At 41.6% G+C, this 22,570-nt stretch overlaps 1 protein-coding gene across 1 annotated transcript in view; it reads left to right on the forward strand.

The window, feature by feature from the left end:
• Positions 1–22,570, forward strand: part of CD36 (CD36 molecule (CD36 blood group)) — a 190,822-nt gene that overhangs the window by 26,990 nt on the left and 141,262 nt on the right. The window lies entirely within an intron of this gene.

The following is a 22,570-nucleotide window of genomic DNA, read 5'->3' on the forward strand; positions in this document are numbered from 1 at the left end:
GACAGATACCATGCACTTCTTGAAAATCTTCAGGATTCAGGGCAGAGATTATGTTGCACAATTTTTTATTTATATGAAGCATAAAGTGCTTGGTAGATAGTCAATCAATATTTTCCTTATAAACAGAGTCGGTTGCCTGTGGCACATCTTTCAGTGTGCATTTTGGGATTTGTGAATGTGCTTAACCAGAAAATGCTAGAATACAGTCAATCCACCAACCTGTCAGTGGTGCTCTTCTTGTAGGATCATGTGCAAATTTGAACAGGTGAGTTTTTACATATTCATGCAACAAGAAAATAGGCTGCCAGATTAAATACATAGTCCTGCTTTGTTTACTTTTTCCACATTAAAGATATTAGGCTGAAGATACATAAACATAGTCAAAACTTCCTGGGTTCCGTTCTTCCAAAGCCATATTATGATAGTATAAAGATGTGCAGTGGTGGATAGGCAAGGATTTGTGCAAATCATGTGGTATTGCTTTTACAATGCAAAGGGCCTGTCCCAAAGGAAGGAGATTTGCACGGCCTAATGCTCACCTGTGAACACAAAGTCCACTCTGAAAGCAACACTTAGCACATTTAATCTCTTTTTGCCTAGTGCTTTTTTTAATAGAAATTGAATATAATAGCACCCTGAATAAACAGAATTCTTGCATGTTCTATGGCAGAAACGAACTGACAGGCTACATCATATAATTTGCATACAAGCATAAATGTACCTCATAGCTTTTTGGCAGAGACGTACCCTGCTTTTAGGAACATACATGTTTTACTAAGGCTCCCTAATGGGATTACTAACTAAAACTGACCAACTCTTTCAGGAGTAGGAGTATACATTTTCTGCACTGTATAAAACGATGAACTTCCACTTTTCTGTTGTAACCAGTAATGTTCATCAACTTGATGAGATTATCAGGTTATTTTTTCATCAGTGATTAAAATATTCTTGACATAAAACTCTAGGTATGTCTGTGTTACAGAGAGGGAGAGCGGGAGAGCTGGAGAGGAAAGCAAGACTCATTTCTCAGCCTTCTCCCCTGGGTGCCTCGGACACAGCATCATTAATGAGCTGGGCTTAATACAGCTATTAGTTCATATTGCTTCACTTAGTCATATAGCTTTCTGTACGTAAAGAAATGAGGAAAATCAAAATAGTAAACTCCGCTAGCGTGGTGATAATATCTTACTAGCTTGAATGGTCTACATGGTATATGGCACAGTACTAGTTACAGTAAATGTTCAAAATTACTTCTTGCTGACAAACTGATAGAGGCTGGAGGCCCTTTCTTTCCTGTGCTTAGTGACAGTATACTTAAGATTTCTTTTCTAAAATTTTGGAGTGACTCAAAAAAATCAACAAAAAGCCAAATTTTAGTTTTAAATAGTGTCAGTATATACGATTGTAGCTATTAGTCCAACAGTCACACATTTGTTTCCTCAGTCTTAAAAGTAATAGCAGCATCCTCCTTTTCAATTGTTAAGCCCTGTTTGTTCTACAGTAAGGGAAAACTGACAGAAGATGACAACAGAAAAAAAAAAAAGAGCTAAATTAGATGCCGTGACCGTAAATTTTGTTTGTTCTTGAAAACAAGAAATGTGAAGCTAGCCAAAACACCAACATCATGTTAGAGTTTTATACATGCATACACACACACACAGACATACACACATGTATGTAAGGTCAGTGCAAAAGTAATTGTGCTTTTGGTCATTTTAAAAGTAATTACAAAAACCGCAATTACTTTTGCACCAACTTAATGTATGTTCCAGCTAGGAGAGATGGTTGCCCTGTGTACACACACTTGCACACACAGACACACACAAAAACGTGAATGCACAAGCCCATGCACACACACAAAAAGCAAGAGATTGTGTCGGAGTGCAGTGGTCTTTTAGAATAATCATTGAGAATGACGTTTAAGAATATTGTTTCTTTATTGCATCACAGTAAAATTGATTTGAGGACAAATACAGAGATTGAACCACACTTAACCTCCAATAGTCACTGAAATACCACAAGTATGGAGGATGAGAATAAATTTTCTGTTGCTATTTTTGGTTAGGATCTCTGTGGAATCTTCAGAAAGCAACATTAGCCTTTAAAGAGTGTGAGTAATCACTATTTTACATCGATGATTAAACATATAGCTAGAGGTGACATGCAATTATTTGCTACCTGCTTTTAATAACCAGATTTCAATCTATGTTTTTGGAGATGTCTCTTTTGCCAGTATCACCTGCGTTTCTACGGTCATCAGGCTGAATTGCTCGTGGGGATGTTACCTGTGGCTGACTTCAATGACTTGAGGTTGCTACATCTTAGGGATGTCTCAATGGCTCAGCTAATGCTGGAAATTGCTAAAACAGGCTGTGATCAGTGTTACTCTTTATTTTGTTTCCAATCTTATAGGAGGTGTTGATTTCAGGCATTCTATCCCTAGGTGGTTTGAGTTGTGGCTGCCTTAGCAATGACCTTTATCCTTGTATATTCCCATGAAACTTGAGGCAAACCATCTCTCCTTTGCTAATGGTACTCAAATGTTCACTTCAGGGAGCTCCAAGCCTGGTATTTCTTCCAGAGAGTTCATGCCTTTTGGGGCTTCCTAAGAGCAATCTTTTGATCTTGAGGGAATAAAGCAAACCTTACTCTTTCAAGTTAGTACATTCAGATGGTGCAACAAGTTTACATTGCCGACATTAAACAGCTCTTATGTACTAATAGGTAACACAAATATGTATTTTTTTCACTGGAGTTGATTTCTACCTTTCTACATTTTTTTTATGAATTAGGATAGAATTTTATATATGATTATTGGATAAGAGTCACAACTGTTTCCCAGGGTGCCTTTTCCTGTCTCAAATTCTGTCTCTTTTAAGATTTTTTAAATATTGCTTTTTAACACATTTCTATTACTAACTCCCATAATCATATTTCTCAGCAATTTCAGCCCTGATTGTTGCAACAGCTTCTCACTTAGGTTTCCTTACTCTAGGCTCCACTCTATCCCAGTCCAATCGGTCTGATTGTGCCAGGCTAAATTCCCTCAAAGGCAAGTTTAATTATTACTCCTTTCTGGCTGGAAAAAACAAATGATTCTATATTTACTACTTCCTCCTGTGTTACTCCTGTAACATATGTTATTACTGAGTACATGAGTATACCATGTACTCAATAATATAGTTAGCACTATCTAACTATCCAAATATATTTCCCAATCACAGGCAGACCTCAAGGATACTGCAGATTCTGTTCCAGACCACCGCAATAAAGTGAATATCACAGTAAAGTGATCACACAAATGTTTTAGTTTCCCAGGCCATATGAAAGTTATGTTTATACTATACTGTAGTCTATTAAGTGTGCAATAGCACTATGTCTAAAAAAGCAATGTGCATACCTTAACAAAAAAAAATTGCTAAAAATGCTAACAATCCTCTGAGCCTTCAGCAATTTATAATCTTTTATAAATCACTGTGTAAATATTAACAAAATAAATGTTTACAGATAAACACAATATATTAAACATCAAGAGGTGCAGTTTCATTGGCCATTGAACATGGTTTCAATGCTTTTTAAAATTAAAGTATAGGAATATCGATAACTTGGAAAACAACACAAACTTGATTTTTACATAAAGCCTAACAAGAAAATAGTTACTACTTTTTGTTGTCCTTGTTATATAACTTCTTAGGAGTATTTATATAGTAGTATATAAATAGTAATCTTTTTGTATATCATCAGAGCTCTGAGTTACCATGTGCATTGTCAATTTCAATATTTCAAAAGGAATCTTTTATTTTGAGCAGTAAGTCTCAATAGTGGGCTTAAAATATTTAGTAAACCAGGCTACAAACAAATGTGCTGTCATCCAGGCTTTGTTTTTCCTTTTATAGAGCACAGGCATAGCAGTATCAGTTTTAAGGACCCTAGGATTTTTGGAATATTAAATGAGCATTGGCTTCAACTTAAAGTCACCAGCTGCATTAGCCCCTAAAAAGAGTGTCAGCCTGTCCTTCAAAGCTCTGAAGCCGGATATTAACTTCCCTCTCTAGCTTTGAAAGTCCTAAGTAGCAGCTTCTTGTAATATGACTACTTAATGACATTGAAAATCTGCATTTAGTGTAGCCATCTTCATCAATGATCTTAGCTAGATCTTCTGGATAATTTGCCACAATTTCTGTATCAGCACTTGCTGTTTTGCTTTGCACTTTTATCTTCTGGAAACGGCTTATTTCTTAAATCTCATGAACCAACCTCTGCTAGCTTCCAAGTTTTCTTCTGCAGCTCCCTCACCTTTTTCAGCCTTCATAGAATTGAAGAGAGTTAGAGCCTTACTCTAGATTAGGCTTTGTCTTAAGGGAATGTTGTGTTTGGTTTGATCTTCTATCCATGGCCACTCAAACTTTCTCCATATCAGCAATAAGCCTGTTTCACTTCCTTATCAGTTGTGTGTTCACTGGAGTGGCACTTTCAATTTATTTCAAAACTTTTCCTTTATATTCACAACTTGGCTAACTGTTCCAAGAGGCCTAGCTTTCAGCTTATCATTTCATCTTTTGACCTGCCTTCTTCACTAAGCTTAATGATTTCCAGATTTTGATTTAAAGTGAGAGGCATGTGACTCTTCCTTTCACTTGAACACCTACAGGCCATTGTAGGGTTATTAATTGACCTAATTTTAATATTGTTTTGTGTCAAGGACTAGGAATGCCGAAGGAGAGGGAGAGAGAGGGGAACGGCCAGTTGGTGGAGCAGTCAGAACACACACGTGCATTACGTTTGTTGTCTTATATGGACACGGTTCATGGTACCCCAAAGCTATTACTATAGTAATACCAAAGATCACATACCACTATAATAGATATAACAATAATTGTAAGTATGAAATGTTGAGAGAGTTACCAAAATATGATACACAGACACAAAGTGAGTACATGCTGTTGAAAAAATGATGCTGATAGACTTGCTCAAAGCAGGGATGACAAAAACCTTTAATTTGTTTAAAAAAAAAAAACTCCCATATTGGCAAAGCACAATAAGTGAAGCACAATAAAATGAGTTATGCCTGTGCTTCTCATAACAGTCTCTATTATAGGTGGGCTTTTACTGTTTCCAAACTAGGAGTCCCATTTTAGTTTTTACTCATTCTTCTTTTCCTCACTAGGGATATTTTGCTCTTCCACAGATGACTTTTTTTGCATAGTACTCATTCATTAAGAAAGAACCTACCATTACACTTCACATCTACTAACATCCATTGGCTGATCTTTTATATTTTCTTTTCTTTTCTTTTTTTTTTTTTGAGACAGGGCCTTGCACTGTCACCCAGGCCATAGTGCTGGCACAATCACAGCTCAGTTACAGCCTCAGCCTCCTGGGTTCAAGTGATCCTCCCACCCCAGCCTCCCAAGTAGCTTGGACTATAGGCACATGCCACTACACTTGGCTAATTTTTAATTTTTTAGGTTTTGTGTGTGTGTGTGAGAAAAGGTATTGCTCTGTCACCCAGGCTCAGTGACACAATCATAACTCGCTGCAGCCTTGACTTCCCAGGCTCCAGTGATCCTCCCACCTCAGCCTCCCAAGTAGGTGGAACCACAGGTGTGCACCACCATGCCTGGCTAATTTTTTTGTATGTCTGGTAGAGATGGGGTTTTGCCATATTGCCCAGTCTGTTCTCAAACACCTGAGCTCAAGCAATCTACCCACCTCAGCCTCCTAAAGTGCTGGGATTATTGGCGTGAGCCACCGCACTCTGCCTAATTTTTTAATTTTTTGTAGAGACAGTGTCTCACTGTATTGCCCAGGCTTGTCTCAAACTCCTGGGATCCTCCTACCTTGGCCTCCCAAGCTGCTGTTATTATAGGTGTGAGCCACCAGGCCCAGCCTGGGCGATTCTTCACTTCTGAGATCTCTCTAGAGGAATCTGCTGCAATTGGTTTGTCCTTCCTCATCAACCAGACAGTACACTTTCCAGTGGCCATTCTCTCTAGTTCTTCTCTTCGATTTGTGGGTTCTAAGCTGGTAGTACATAAAATAAAATTTTGTTTGTTGAAATCATTGGTGAATGGTGGAAGATCAATAGATGTATAGTATTAAAGAGCTCTTTACTCTGTATTAAAATTGCATAATTCTCCTTCCCAAATGATTTCAAATATGAAATTTTAGTTCTGGAATTTTAGGAATCTGTTTACCTAACAATGTTCTCCTGTTATATGTCAGGAATGAGAGTTTCAGCAGTAAACAAAATAGTTAGAGACATGTCTTCATATAGCTTAATTTCTAGTATTTGTACCTGTGTATGTATGTATCTGTAAGGTTAAAATTTACACAGACAATAAGATACATCTGTAAAGTATATAGAATTATAGATGGTGACAGTTGCTAAGAAAAACCAAACAGAGAACAGAGGTAAGGAGCACGGGGATGGAGATGAAGATGAAAGATTAGAATTTCACATAATGTGTCCAGAAAAAAAGCTCACTAAAAAAAAATTGTGTTAGAGTACGTTCTCTGAAAACTGACTTTAAGATGAAAAACACATACAGGAATTTTATTAGAAAGTGTTCTTTGAAACCACCCTTATAGGTGAGTGAGGGAAGCAATATCAGAAGAGAGAGGAATTGGATACACAGCAGTTGCAACAGAGAACTCAGCCAATCTTGTGGGGAGCTCTGAAGCTGAGATAGTTGTACAGATTTATACGAAAAAGAGACAAGAAGACTGGACTGTTGTATCTCTTTCAAGAAACAGAAATTTAATGTATGTTTGCCCTGGAGAGAGGATAAAACTGATCCTTTTGTCTGAGGGTCATTTCTGAGCAAGGCCTAAGCTGTGACCTGTCAGCCAAGGGAGTGATTTCTTAATCTTGAAGCGGAACTATGGGCAAAGTACTTGGGCTTTTGTTATAGTTCACCTCCCGTATTACTTGGATGCAGGTAAGTTTAGTACACTCACTACATCTGGGCATGTCCAAGGGTTGCAATTACTCTTTTTCCTAAGGAAACTTACAAGAAGGTGTTCAGTGAATCAAACTACAGCCCTTGTCAATGCTTGCTGGTCTCAAAACTGCAACTGTTACTCATCATCTCCCTATTCTTCGACCCATGCGAGGTTTCCTTCTCCTAGATTAACACCTAGGGTGATCATCTCTCCAAGTTTTTCCAGGACTGAAAGATTCCCTGAGACTTGGGACTTTTACTTTTAAAATGGGGACAGTGCTGGGCAAATCAGCACTGGGACTGGGACTACAGAATTTCTCAGGATGTGAGATTTTTAGTGCTAAATCTAGGAAAGCCATGGCAAACTGAGAAAAGGTGGTCATCTTACTAACACTTGTACTTGTGTATATGGCTTATCTGTTGAGATGATGCAGATTCTTTCATGATGAATTGCAGGCCCCTGAGCATCATACCGTTAACAGTCTGTGGCTTCTGCCCTTGCTGTTTACTATTAAGGTTGAGCAGGGAATAAATCAATAAACATCTCATCTGGTCACCTGGGTGCTGAGTGTATGCTGGCCTGATGTGATTGTGTAACAGCAGTCAGTCCTGCTCCTAATGACTAGAGTCAATTGTTCACACCTAGTTGGTGACTCCTTAAGAAGCCTGAAGTGATAAAAAGACAGCTGTAATTTACAGTTTAATAGGACCCTTATTGTGCACCTGGTGGAAGGATTGCCCTTCTGGAAACCAGAACTAGACCCCACAAAGTCTAATTTTGTAGACATAGGAAGCACAGATTCCCCACATGGGACATTGGGAAAGATGGTAAGTGAGGCCACCTCTACTTCCATCCCATAATTCTCAGGTGTGTCCCTTGTGACCTTAGGGACACAAGCACTGTATCATTTTTTAAAATGCATCTAGAATGTATATTGTATCCTGAGGATGGCTGTCATTTGCAAGCTGACAGATTCTGGGTGGTGCCACATGAAATAGGACAAGTAGATTCCCTGGTTATAGGTCCACTGTTATGTCTCCTTTTCTATAAATTGAGTCCATTGGTCCAATGCAATGTTATGGCATTCTGGGTCAGTAGATCAAATAGTCTATAAACCCCAGGAGAGTGATAAAACTAGTCAAAATGGATGTCCGTCTATTCCAGAGTAGAGACAAATGATTGGTATTCTGATGGGATTGTGCTCCATAGGGGAGTCAGTTAATTTTTGTTGCTGGAAGGTAGAACATTTGGCAGAGGCAGTAATTATGTCAGCCTTGGTAAGTGGGAGGTCATGCTGTCAGGCTCATGCATAGCCTCCATCCCTGTCTCCATGGCTACTTCATTCCTAAGCCCATTAGTGTAGCACTGGGGATCTTTGTGTCTGCCTATTGGTTACTCCAAGCCTCTTCCATGCTGGATGCTCATTACTGGGTGTTAACATGCCATACAAACCTTCAGCAGGTTCATTTACTCTCTTCCTCAGACCTCTTTGTCCCTCATCTTCTAGTCATTTCATTTCCAGGACCCAGAGCATCCAGCCAATTCATTCACAGCTATCCATACATATATTTTTACATTGTATTCTTTTTTAAATTCTTTTTTTTAAGACAGGGTCTTGCTCTGTGGCCCGGCCTGGAGTGCAGTGGCACAATCACAACTGTTGCAGCCTCAAGCTCCTGGGCTCAAGCTACCACCCCCCCGCCCCCCACCCCCCGCGCTTGGCCTCCCGAGTAGTTAGGACTGCAGGTTTGCATCACCACACTTGGCTAATTTTTAAATTTTTTGTTAGAGATGGGGTCTTGCTATGTTAATCAGGCTGATCTTGAATTCCAGGTCTCAAGTGATCCTCCTGCCTTGGCTTCCCAAAGTGATGGAATTACAGGCATGAGCCACCACCCAGACCCATTTTGTTTTAAGAGTAATTTATCTTTTCACACAAAGTGTATAACCAGGTTTATTTACCACAGCTCCACTCATTGGAAGGCTTTCTTTTTCGCAGGTGACTTTGAGTAACACCCAAAGAAGGCAAATGACACAGCAGCTGTATCATTATTGTTTATACTTGTCTATCAAGCTGAGCCACCTGTGAGCTTAGCTTGGCTTTTTTCCTCCTTCATTACCTGGCTATAAATGTCAGCTAAGGGATGAGCATTGGTGACTATGCCACTTGATTATTCAGATTACTTGTGCCCGCTGGCCGTGCTTGGGCCAAATCCCGGGTATAATACTCTGACTGAACAATGGATTTCTGTTAAGCACACCCAAGTTTATGATTTGGTAGGTCTTATGAAACCTATCTCTTGATGAGTAGATCTGATCACATGGTCACCTGATGTCCTATTTTCCAACAGTCCAATTCCACCAAAGCTCAGTAGCATGAAAATAGTGCTTCCAAATGGTATATATTTCTGCTATAGATGGCATTACTTTGCTCCCTATGGTTCTGTCTTATGTTTCTCCAATTGAGCTTTCCATTAATTCTACAAGGCACCTTTTCTCACTGTAGACAACTATAATATAATTGTTTTCAACTGCAGGTGATTTTGCCCTCCAGAGCTCCTTTATGAATGTCTAGAGACATTTTTGGTTGGCACAAGTGGGAAAAAGGGGTTGCTATCAGCATCTAGTGTCATCTGCTAAATATTCTACAAAGCACAGGACACTCCACCCCACCCCCTCACCCCTGTGCCACATACAACAAAGAATTATCTGACCTGAAATGTCAATAGTACTGAGGTCAAGAAACCCAGCTCTAGTACTGTAAGTCTATTGGGACATAGTCGCTCATATAGCAGAACTTCTCATATGACTTCCTAAACTTGCTGAAATCCCTTTGTTGCTCTGGAAGCCTTTTGCGTCACTTTATCAATAAGGTGGAGCTGGAATATGCTGTCTTTATAACCCAAGGAAATTTACAAGTGGTGTTTCATTAGGTACAAGAGTCAATAATTTGTTCTTTATTTCAGACAAAGGCCCTTGTGTGTTTCATACTACTGGACTCCTAGAAACTCTGCTGATCTGGCAAGGCCTTGAATCTCTTTAGGGCTTTTGACCATCTTCTAGAGTTAATGTGTCTTAACAAGGTTTCCAAATATACTTGTCACTTCTTGCTCATCTTTTCTTATTAACATAATGTTATCAATACAGTGGATCTATACAATGTGCTGAGAAATGTTAAGACAGTTCAGGACTCTTTGCAATATTTATGACAGAGTATGAGAATGTTAATACAAATCAGGACAAGTCCATAAATGCTTACAGCCATTTATCGCACATGAATACGACTATTTCTGTTTCTCCTTCCAGATAGGAATGGAAAAAAAGATTTTCACGAAATCAGTGGCCACACACTATGTACTTGAAGTTTTGTTAATTTGCCCTAGCAAAGATACCACAATGGGCAAAGCAACTGCAATTAATGTTACTACTTAGCTCCACTTGTAGCAGTGCTTTGTCATCTGCCAGGATCTGTTTGGCTTGTACAGCTAGTCTCCTAAATTAAATAAGATATGATGGGGTCCACTATTCCTGAGTCCTTCATATATTTATGCTGACAACAATGTGTGCCATTTCCTCTATGGTGCAACATAGGTTTCATTTATTTTACTGGATGGTGTATTAGTCTGCTAAAGTTGCTGTAAAAAAATACCACACACTGGGTGACTTAAACAGCAGAAATTTCTTTTTCTCACAGGTCTGGAAACTAAAAGTAAGAGACAAAGGTAGCGGTGGGTTGATTTTTGGTGAAACCTCTTCCTGACCTGTAGATGGCTTCCATTTTATAGACTGGCTACCCTTAGCCTCCTAATGATTACTCTTGATGCTTCTGATTGTTTATATTGAGCAATACTCATGTAAGAAGCTCATTTATTTTGCTCCAAGAACACTGATCATTTCTACTGATCATGTCCATAGGTCTCTGCAAGTCCGGATCTCCTGGCTGCTGCTCTGACTTTGACTTTCATTACCACATTGTATTTACTTCAGTTATCATAATTAAATGCTAGCACCTGGCCTCTATTGTTTGGGGACCTTATTATCCCCATGCTTTGAAAGGATGCTTAGCTGTCGAGAAACACTTTCATCAAGTAGTGTAGTTTCAAGCACATTTTTAAAATTATTTTTTCTTTCCTCCTTTCCCCCAGTCTCAAGATGTAACCTTGAAACAAACTATAAAAATATTTTTCCTTAGTCTTAAAATATAGCCTTGAAATGTACTGTGAAACTGCACTCCTGTCACTTTCCCACATACACTCCTTTATCCCATGCACATTTATCGAACTGTGTGTTTGTTAAACTTACACAATGCACATATCTAACTATATGTTTAAGAAATTCCAGGGGCTTACTTAAAACAAACCAGGCATGAAGGCCCAGCTGCGGAATTCTCCTCCATGTAAAGACTGGCTCAAGTTGGATAATCTACAGCTCGGTAGCTGTCAGGATGATGCCAGGCCGCACTCCAGGTGGGCAGTAACTCAAAATAGGCATTGGAGCAAAACAGACAGCCCCTATACTCTACACAACTTCTGCATGCCTCCCATGTCAAGCTTCTCCTTTTTTAATCCCTGTCCTCAGCCCCAAACTTTTGAAATGATTTTTTTGTTATCTTTTTTTTTTTTTTTTTTTTTTTGAGATGGAGTCTCGCTCTGTCACCAGGCTGGAATGCCGTGGCTCAATCTTCGCTCATTGCAACCTCCTCCTCCTGGGTTCAAGCAATTTTTGTGCCTTGGCCTCCCAAGTAGCTGGGATTACAGGCACGTGCCACCAAACCCAGCTAATTTTTGTATTTTTAGTAGAAATGGGGTTTCACCAGGTTGGCCAGGATGGTCTCAACCTCCGATCCATGCGCCTCAGCCTCCCAAAGTGCTAGGATTACAGGTGAGAGCCACCGCGCCCGGCCTGAAACGGTTTCTTTAAGACAAGAGACTTGACCGTTTTCCCACTGCTAGCTCAAGAATAAAATCACTTTCCTTCCACTGCACTTCCTTCTTGTTCACTGGCTTTGCAAGCGGCAAGCGGTGGAACCTGCCTTCAGCTACAAGAAGAGGTCTGTTACTGTTTTTTCTATTATCAACCCTGGCTGAAATCCCTCTCACTAGTGAATTCCTTTCAAATTTCAGTACACATAAAGCTTTCTGGCAACTTCTTGAAGTCTGATTTATTTTCCAGCCTTATGTATTAATATTATTCTTTCTAATATGTCAACTCTGAGTCTTTTGCCACCTTCCTCTGCTGTTTGTCGTAGGACAACACTATATTCAGGCTTCCAAGAGTCTTCATAGAAAACATTAATGCTATCTCTCAGGGTGTTGAATCTGATACAAAAAAAAGGGCTTCTCTCTGATATATCTTCTTTATCCAACTTTATGTATTATCTTCCTTTAATTCAGCACTCTTAGAATACAGTATCTTTCCTGAAATTTCACACTGGCTAGCTTCTGCACCTCTTTTGGTATATGGTGGTCCATGATCTCTTTCTTCTGTTAGCAGGTCCAGAACTTGCCTGCCTGACTAGGTGTGGTGTAAGTAGATTACAGTTATTAACTTGTTCTCCAGAAGGAGAAGAAAACATAGATCCCCACTAAGGTTTAAGGTGCACGTTATCTTATGAGACAAGAGCCTGGGCATTGGCTTCATGCAAGAGGGATTGCTAGCCTTTAAAAAGGAAGTATGCCACGTCTTCCAGCCCAAAAGGTCCAGGGGAATTTAAGAATTCAAGATCTTTTGATGCATCAGCCCAGGCATCCTTATTCTAAATCTCAAGGTCCCACTCCTTCCCAGTGAAGACCTTGATCTTGTTGTAGTAGATTTAAAAAGCTTGAAAATTCAGTCCTCTCTGGAACTTGCTATCTTTCTCATTAAGTCCTGCACCTAATCATTGTGTTTTCAAGCCATTTCTCCACTCCAGGAGATAAATGCTTGTTTTTATGCAGCCAAAAAGTCCCTCTGGCTTTTACACTTTACATTAAATTAGTGACTAACCACCATTGGCCTTCCGTTGTCTTTCTCTAGTGGATTGGTAGTTCTCAGCAAATAGCCATCAGTGCTATAGTTCTTTTTTTTTTTTTTTTTTTGGTCTATTGATTTTTCTTTATATATATATATATTTTTTATTATACTTTAAGTTCTAGGGTACATGTGCACAATGTGCAGGTTTGTTACATATGTATACATGTGCCATGTTGGTGTGCTGCACCCGTTAACTCATCAGTTACATTAGGTATATCTCCTAATGCTATCCCTCCCCACCATGGAATACTATGCAGTGCTATAGTTCTTATAATTTCCACTTTCTCTACACCTCTCAAACTGTGAAATTTGCCCCATCATTGCCTCTTATTCAGATCACATTTTAGGTCACTATCAATGAATGTTTAAAAAATTGTTCTGCTACTGCAAATCAGGAACTACAAGTAACACACCTACAAGTAGTAATGGGGTCCTAATTGCCCAGCTGGTTGAGAAGTGGGGTTCGGGCTGGATAATCTGGTTTCAATATCCCTTTCTAGAGTCTGCATCCTAGGACCACTCCTGGCACCAACTCTCTTTGATTAGGCTTCCTGGAAACAGAGTCTAGGGCAGATATTTGCATAAAGTGGGAGAGTGATAAGATACGCCATCGGCAGATATACCTGTATAGAATGAAAAAGGCAGGCAGCAGAAACAGTTGAACTACAGTGGAGGTACAAGAGAGTCCTCTGCTGATTCTAAAGGGAGTCTATAGCTGGGAAAACTCTTCAGAGCTAAAACTGAAAGGAGCGTGAACCCTCATGCTCCCGTTATCCGAGTCATTGGATGTGGCTGCCCTCAGTTATAACCTTGGCCAGGGAAGTCCTTTCGGTTAAGGACAATTTCTGGAGGGAAACTCAGCTGTTAATACTTCCAGTAGCTGTAAGAATGAGTGTCTTAGTCATGAAAGGGGTTTTAGGTGGTATAGCAGAATATTAACTCCAGTAACATTTGGCCAAAGACATTAAAGAAATTAGGAAATGAAAAACACAGACATCAGGAGAAAGACAAATCTGAGCCAAGAAAATAATAATTGCAAAGTCTGTGAGGCAGGCACTTGTCTAGTGTATTTGGAGAACTGCAAGGGAATCTGGGTGTCTGGGGTAGAGTGGGTATGGGAAGAGTAGTACACGAGGAAGGTGGAGGCTGGGTGCAGTGGCTCACGCCTGTAATCCCAGCACTTTGGGAAGGCGATGCGGATGGATCACTTGGTCAGGAGTTTAGACCAGCCTGGCCAACATGGTGAAACCTAATTTCTACTAAAAGTACAAAAAAAGAAAAAAAATTTAGCCAGGCATAGAGGTGGGTGCCTGTAATCCCAGCTATTTGGGAGGCTGAAGCTGGAGAATCTCTGGAACCCGGGAGGTGGAGGCTGCAGTGAGCTGAGATCATGCCACTGCACTCCATCATGGGCAACAGAGCAAGACTGCATGAAAGAAAAGAAAAGAGAAAAGAAGAAGGAGGGAAGAGAAGGGAGGGTGAGAGGAAGGAAGGGAGGAAGGGAGGGAGGGAGGGAGCATTAGTGGGCACAGGTGTGGGCTGTCCAGATCGCTGAGGGACTCTTAGATTAGGTCAGGACTATGGCTTTTCTCTGTGAGAGACTGAAAACCATTGCAGGGTTTTGAGGAGTGGAGTAAACTGATATGAACATGTTGAAGATATATTGAAGTGATCTAGGGCAGAAATAGAAAAATTAGAAAAAATTTGCAATAATCCAGGTGAAGGCAACATGATGTAGGCTAGATGATCACGATGTTAAGAAATGGTGAGATTTTTGGTACATTTGACAGGTAGAACTGGCAGGATTTGCTAAAAGATGTGATGTGGGGTTTGAGCAAAAGAAAGGAGCCTGAGTAATTGTAAGGAAGAATGTGCTATATATTGGGGTGGAAGGAGGCTAGATAGCAGCAAGATGGTGGAGTAGGACTTCCAGTGCTTACCCCTCTGCAGAATCATCAATTTGAATAACTATCCATGAATGAACATGCCTTCGCAACAGCTAGAGAAACCAGGTAGAAAGGTTACAGCACCTGGGTATAGCACAGGAATAAGAAAAGGCACATCAAAGAGATTAGGAAACAGTTTTACATTACCCATTACTACCCCTCTCCTAACCCCAGGCTGCATAGAGTGGAGAGAGATACCCTCCGCATGGGAGAAGAGAAAAGCAAGCAAAAGGCTTTGCTTTGGACCCCCAAATTAGGCTCATGTCAGTAAAATTTAGCACTGGCCAGTCCCCCACCGCCATCCAGGCTGGTACCCTCAGACCAAGCCTCCAGGTCCATTCAATCACCAGGCTGATCCCATCAGCCCCAGCACCAGGCCAGTACCTGCAGTCCTAGTCGTAACCTGCTATACAGTCTCTAGGCCTCCCTAGCATCAGGTCTCTCCCTGTAGCCTCAAGCTCCAGGCCCACCTCAGCCTCCATACCAACCCATAACAAAGTCAGCTCACATAGCTCCAGGTTTCAGGCCCACTTCAGGGCCAGGTTGACACCTCTGGTCTCAGTCACCAGGCCAGCACTCATAGACATAGGCTCCAGGCCTGCCCAGTGCCAGGCCAGCTCCTGTAGCCCCACCCTCCAGGCTAGCCCCTGTGGCCCCACATTCAAGCAAACCTAATGTTTAGGCCTGTTCCAGTAGGTATTAGCACTGAGCTGGCTCCCAGGAAGTCAGGCTCTAAGACTACCCCTGTAGTCCCAGATTTCAGGCCACTCTCACAACCCCAGACCCAGGCAAGCCATCACAAACCTAGCCTCCAGGCCAGTACCCACACAGCCACCTTCCAATCTGGCCCTCACAGGTCTGGCTCCAGACAGGTCTCAAAGGCCCCAGACTCCAGGCTGGCACTCATGGTCTCAGGCCTCCAACTGGCCTCCATAAACTCAGACTGTATACCCGCCCCAGCACCAGGCTGGCCTCAGGTTCCAGTGGATCCAATGTCCAGACCTGCTCCAGTAGACCAAGGATCTGGTCCACCCCACTAGACTCTAGGGTCAGGCCAGCCCCCATGGACTGAACTTCCATGACCACCCTTACAGAGCCAGGCTCCAAGCCAGCCCCTGTGGATTCAGGCTCATGTCTTACCCTGGTGCCAGGTCAGCCCCTGCAAACCCAGGCTTCAGGCCAATCTCCGTAGAACCTGGCAGGCCCACTCACCTGCTGAACCAATCAACTAAGATTCCAGCAGTAAGCCTGACCACAGACTACATACTACATGACTTCCCCAGAATCTCTGGATAGGATCACTGGTGAAGGATTTTCCTAGACAAAGCCAGTTTGCAAAGACTAAAAATGTTCCTACTTCTTCAAATATGCAGACACCAATGCACAGACACAAGGATCGAGAAAAATCAAGGAAACATGGCACAAACGAACAAAAGAAATCACCAGTAACTAACCCTAAAGACATAGATATTTTTTTTTTTTTTTTTTTTTTTTTTGAGACGGAGTCTCGCTCTGTCGCCCAGGCTGGAGTGCAGTGGCGCGATCTCGGCTCACTGCAAGCTCCGCCTCCCGGGTTCACGCCATTCTCCTGCCTCAGCCTCCCGAGTAGCTGGGACTACAGGCGCCCGCTACCACGCCCGGCTAATTTTTTGTATTTTTAGTAGAGACGGGGTTTCACCGTGTTAGCCAGGATGGTCTCGATCTCCTGACCTCGTGATCCGCCCGCCTCGGCCTCCCAAAGTGCTGGGATTACAGGCGTGAGCCAGACATAGATATTTATGTCTATGTCTACCGCCTTAAAGAAATTCAAAACAATTGAGATGGGAAAGACTGTAGCAAGCAGATTTGGAGGAGAAAAACTGCTATGGTTTGAACGTGTCCCCCAAAAGTCTATGTATTGGAAACAATCCCTCTGCTTCCAAAACAAGCTCTCTCTGGCTCCCTTGCTCTTATTCTCTCACATGTGATGCTATCTGCCATGTTATCATGCAGCAAGAAGGCTCTCACCAGATGTTGATGCCATGCTCTTGGAATTTCTGGTTTGAGAATCATGAGCTAAATAAACATATTTTCTTTTTAAATTACTTGGTTTGTGGTATTCAGTTATAGCAACAGACAATGGACTAAGGCAGAAAATCAAGACCTCAATTTTGAATATAATATGTTTGAAATAATTACTAGCCAAATTAAGTGTTCAAGCAGTTCATCTCACATATGAGACTAGAGTTCGGAATCATGGCTAGAATGTAATTTTGGAGTCATCAGCAATTGATGGACTTTAAAACTACAAAAGGAGCTGAGATAATCAAGAGATTATGTAAAACTAGAAAAGAAAAGAATTCCAAAGACTGTGTCCAAGATAACTTAAAGGAGCTTAAGAAGTTGCAGCTAATATGAATATTAAAAAGTCAGGAGAATGTACTCTTTTCCTAGAAGCCAAGTAATGAAAAGGTTTTAAGAGAAGGGAGTGATTCAGTCTGTCAAATACTGGTGAATGGTCAATTAAAAAATATATTGAAAATTAATTCTTGAATCCAGACAGACCTATAACATTTTCAGCTAGAGTATCATTTGAGGGACATGTACTACATGTCTAAATATTTGTTATTAATCAAACTAACAGACTATTAATGAAATATATATTTTCCTCTTACTTAGAAAAAGTAACTTCATAATGCTGTGAAGAGCCATGCTGAAATTTAGCACTCTTTGACTTTTAGAGTTCTATGCTGAAGTGTGGAACTGCAAAAATCCTGGCCCATTCTTCCCCCATAGGAATTGCTAACAGCAGCTGTTTGCAGGAGATTAGCAAACTTGCTTGTATAAGAGTTCCATCATGGCAAAGCACAGAATTGAAAGGAGGAGAAAGGGGCTCTTGGCCTACTGTTTGAGCTGGAACATCAGTCTTTTCCTGCTCTCAGTAATCCTAGTTCTTAGACCTTCAGACTCTGTCAAGAATCTACATCATTGGCTTTCTGGTTCTCATGGCTACAGACTACGTCAACAGTTTTTCTGGGTCTCCTCCTTGCAGGCAACAGATTGTAGGGCTTCTTAGTCTCCAGAATTGAGTGACTCAATACTCAACAATACATCTGTTTAAGAACTTATTTCAATGTATTTAAATTATGTATATATACATTTATCACCCATACTAATTAATAAACTGTAGAGTTTGGAACCAGAAAAATCTGAATTGTACTCCTGGTTACATCATTAGTTATAAGTGGCTTAGTGAATACTAGCACCATGCTATGCTTCAAATGTGCCACCACCTGAATTCAGGTTTGGCCAATGGGATAGTATTAAGAGGCAGGCCCTTTATGAGGTTGATATGGTTTGGCTTAGTGTCCCCACCCAAATCTCATTTTGTAGCTCCCATAATTCCCACGTGTTGTAGGAGGGACCCAGTGGGAGATGATTGAATCATGGGGTTGTGTCTTCCCCATGCCGTTCTCGTAATTGTTGATGGGTCTCATGAGATCCGATGGTTTTAAAAACCGGAGTCTCCCTGTACAAACTCTCTCTTTGCTTGCTGCCATCCACGTAAGATGTGACTTGTTTCTCCTTGCCTTCCACTATGACTGTGAGGCCTTCCCAGCCATGTGGAACTGTGAGTCCAATTAAACTTCTTTCTTTTGTAAATTACGAGGTCTCAGGTATGTCTTTATCAGCAGTGTGAAAATAGACTAATACAGTAAGTTGGTACCAGTAGAGTGGGGTGTTGCTGAAAAAAAGACACCCAAAAATGTGGAAGTGACTTTGGAACTGGGTAACAGGCAGAGGTTGGAAGGGTTTGGGGTGCTCAGAAAAAGACAGGAAAATGTAGGAAAGTTTGGAATTTCCTAGAGACTTGTTGAATGACTTTGCCCAAAATGTTGATAGTGATATGGACAATAAAGTGCAGGCTGAGGGAGTCTCAGATGGAGATGAGAAACTTGTTGGGAACTGGAGCAAAGGTGACTCTTGTTATGTCTTAGCAAAGAGACTGGTGGCATTTTGCCCTGGCCCTAGAGATTTGTGGAACTTTGAACTTGAGAGGGATGATTTAGAGTATCTGGTGGAAGAAATTTCTAAGCAGCAATGCATTCAAGGGGTGACTTCGGTGCTCTTAAAGGCATTCAGTTTTATAAGGGAAGCAGAGCATAAAAGTTTGGAAAATGTGTAGCCTGACAATGCAATAGAAAAGAAAATTCCATTTTCTGAGGAGAAATCCAAGCTGGCTGCAGAAATCTGCATAAGTAACAAGGAGCCGAATGTTAATCCCCAAGACAATGAGGAAAAGGTCTCCAGGGAATGTTAGAGGTCTTCACAGCAGCCCCTTCTATCATAGGCCCAGAGGCGTAGGAAAAAATATGTGGTTTTGGGGGCCGGACCCAGGGTAGGGTCTCCATACTGTGGGCAGCCTAGGGACTTGGTGCCCTGCATCCCAACTGTTCTAGCTGTGGCTGAAAGGGGCCAACATAGAGCTCGGGCCATGGCTTCAGAGGGTGCAAGCCCCAAACCTTGGCAGCTTCCTTGTGGTGTTGAGCCTGCCAGTGCACAAAAGTCAAGAATTGAGGTTTGGGAACCTCCACTCATATTTCAGAAGATGTATGAAGATGCCTGGATGCCCAGGGAGAAGTTTTCTGCAGGGGCAGGGCCCTAATGGAGAACCTCTGCTAGGACAGTGCAAAAGGGAAATGTGGGGTCAGAGACCCCACATGGAGTCCCTACTGGGGCACTGCCTAGTGGAGCTGTGAGAAGAGGACCACCGTCCTCCAGACCCCAGAGTGGTAGATTCACTGGCAGCTTGCACCATGTGCCTGGAGGAAGAGCTGAAGACACTCAATGCCAGCCTGTGAAAGCAGCTTGGAGGGAGGCTGTACCCTGCAAGCCACAGGGGCAGAGCTGCCCAAGAGCATGGGAACCTATCTCTTGCATCAATGTGACCTGGATGTGAGACATGGAGTCAAATTAGATCACTTTGGAGCTTTAAGATGTGACTGCCCTGCTGGATTTTGGACTGGCAGGGGGCCTGTATCCCATTTGTTTTGGCCAATTTCTCCCATTTGGAATGGGTGTCTTTACCCAATGCCTGTACCCCCACTGTATCTAGGAAATAACTAACTTACTTTTGATTGTACAGGCTCATAGGCGGAAGGACTTGCCTTGTCTCAGATAAGATTTTGGACTGTGGACTTTTGAGTTAATGCTGAAATGAGTTGAGACTTTGGGGGACTGCTGGGAAGGCATGATTTGTTTTGAAATGTGAAGATATGAGATTTGGGAGGGGCCAGGATGGAATGATATGGTTTGGCTCTGTGTCCCCACCCAGATCTCATCTTATAGCTCCCATAATTCCCATGTGTTTTGGGAGGGACCCAGTGGGAGACAATTGAATCATGGGGGTGGGTCTTTCCCATGCTATTCTCGTGATAGCGAATGAGTCTCATGAGATCTTATGGTTTTACAAGTGGGAGTCTCCCTGCACAAGCTCTCTCTTTGCCTAGTGCCATCCACATAAAATGTGACTTGTTCCCCCTTGTCCTCCCCAGTCATGTGGAACTGTGTGTCCAAGAAACCTCTTTCTTTTTCTTTTGTAAATTGCCAGTCTTGGGTATGTCTTTATCAGTAGCATGAAAATAGAATAATACAGTGTTGGGGTGATGAGACCCAACACCAGGTCGTGGGGGCGATGAAGTCCAGCTGAGTCAAAGGATTGAGAAAAAGACAGTTTGAGAAGTAAAGTGGGACCGGGGGCCATCGTGATTGTGGACGCTGCAAAGGCCCTTAGCTCTGGGAGCCCACACTATTTATTGGTAATCCAACAAAGAAACAGGTTGTAAGAATGTGGAGGTCAAAAGGGCAGGTGCATGATCTACAGCTGTGATGGTTCAGCATTTATATGGAACATGTTCTGCTACTTGAGATAATGGGAATACAATCGATCTCAGAGCCTAGGAGGGCTAGAAGCAAGGAGCCAGCAAGTCCAGACACATTCCAGAGGACATTATGTCAGACATGCAAGCCCTGCCTCAGTATTTTTCCCCAACACTCAGCTTTTCCCCAGCAATACAGGGGTGATTAGGCAATGAGGTCTCCTCTCTGGTAAATGGGATTAAGGCCCTTATAAAAGAGGCTTCATGCACCTTTCACTTTTCCTTCCACCTTCTGCCAAGTGAGGACACAATGTTCCTCCTCTCCAAAGGACGCAGCCCTCACCAAACAACCAAACCTACTGGCACCTTGATCTTGGTCTTGCCAGGCTTCAGAGTTGTGAGAAAATACATTTCTGTTATTTATAATTCCCTGGTCTGTGGTATTTTGCTATAGCAGCACAAATGGAGTAAGTCAGTCCATAGCCATTTACATTTGATCCTTTCATGAATTTCCGTAGGCAATAAGATGGAGAGAATATTGTCAGGAGACATAGTTCATACTTCCGCCAGCAATACTGAGGATGTTTGAATTGCAGGACAACCATATTTGCCAAAAAGTAGTATTAAGAAGTTCAGTTACTAGTTATGATATGGAGAAATGAATGCTCTTAAAATATTTGGTGGAAATCTAAATTGTTTTAGGTAAATTGACTCTGTCACCTTCAATTAATATTGATTTTAACATAAAGAAACAAAAATACGGCCGGGTGCAGTGGCTCAAGCCTGTAATCCCAGCACTTTGGGAGGCCGAGGAGGGCGGATCACGAGGTCAGGAGATCGAGACCATCGTGGCTAACACGGTGAAACCCTGTCTCTACTAAAAATACAAAAAATTAGTCAGGCATGGTGGCGGGTGCCTGTAGTCCCAGCTACTTGGGAGGCTGAGGCAGGAGAATGGCATGACCCTGGGAGGCAGAGCTTTCAGTGAGCTGAGATTGTGCCACTGCACTCCAGTCTAGCCTGGGCAACAGAGTGAGTCTCCGTCTCAAAAAAAAAAAAAAAAGAAAGAAACAAAATACTGGCATATATTAGTTTGCTAGAACTTCCATAACAAAATACTACAGACTGGGTAGCTGAAACAACGGGGATTTATTTTCTTACAGTTCTGGAGCCTGGACATCCAAGTTCAAGGTGTTGGGAGCTTTGATTTCTTCTGAGACTTCCATCCATGGCTTTCAGATAGCTGCTTTCTTGCTGTGTCCTCACATGGTCTTTCCTCTGTACCCATCTCTGGATATACAATTTTCTTGGTTATTATGTAATCTTGTGAAAACTTTTACTTTCCTTCCTTATAAAATTAGAGGCTTACAAAGCTCTTTTGAATATTAGAAACTCTTAGCATGGTTCCTGGAAGACCAATATAGAGCAGCATTTATGATTTTTCCAGTTGAAGAAAACTACATATCCTGAGATCTGGAGGCAGGAATTTCCACAGACATAGGTGAGATTGAGAGACAGTGTGGTGAATTACCATGAACAGGTCAGTTTGATTTGAGAATTGTGTGTGTAGAAGAGCAATAAAAGACAAATTCATATTTAAAAATTGATTCAAATAGGATTGTGGCTGGCATCAAATTCCAAGGTAAGGGATTATGGTACAGGTTGGAAGGAGCTAATAGATATTTTTGAGTAAGGGAATGGCCAAGTAGAAGCAGCATTTTAAGAAAAAAATATACCTGTGCCATACTATATAGGTGGACAGAAAAGAAAATAAAAATAAAGAATCAAGTAAGAGTCCTATTACAATAT

The sequence above is a fragment of the Pan paniscus genome, chromosome 6, assembly GCF_029289425.2.
Source record: "Pan paniscus chromosome 6, NHGRI_mPanPan1-v2.0_pri, whole genome shotgun sequence".
Lineage (NCBI taxonomy): Eukaryota > Metazoa > Chordata > Mammalia > Primates > Hominidae > Pan > Pan paniscus.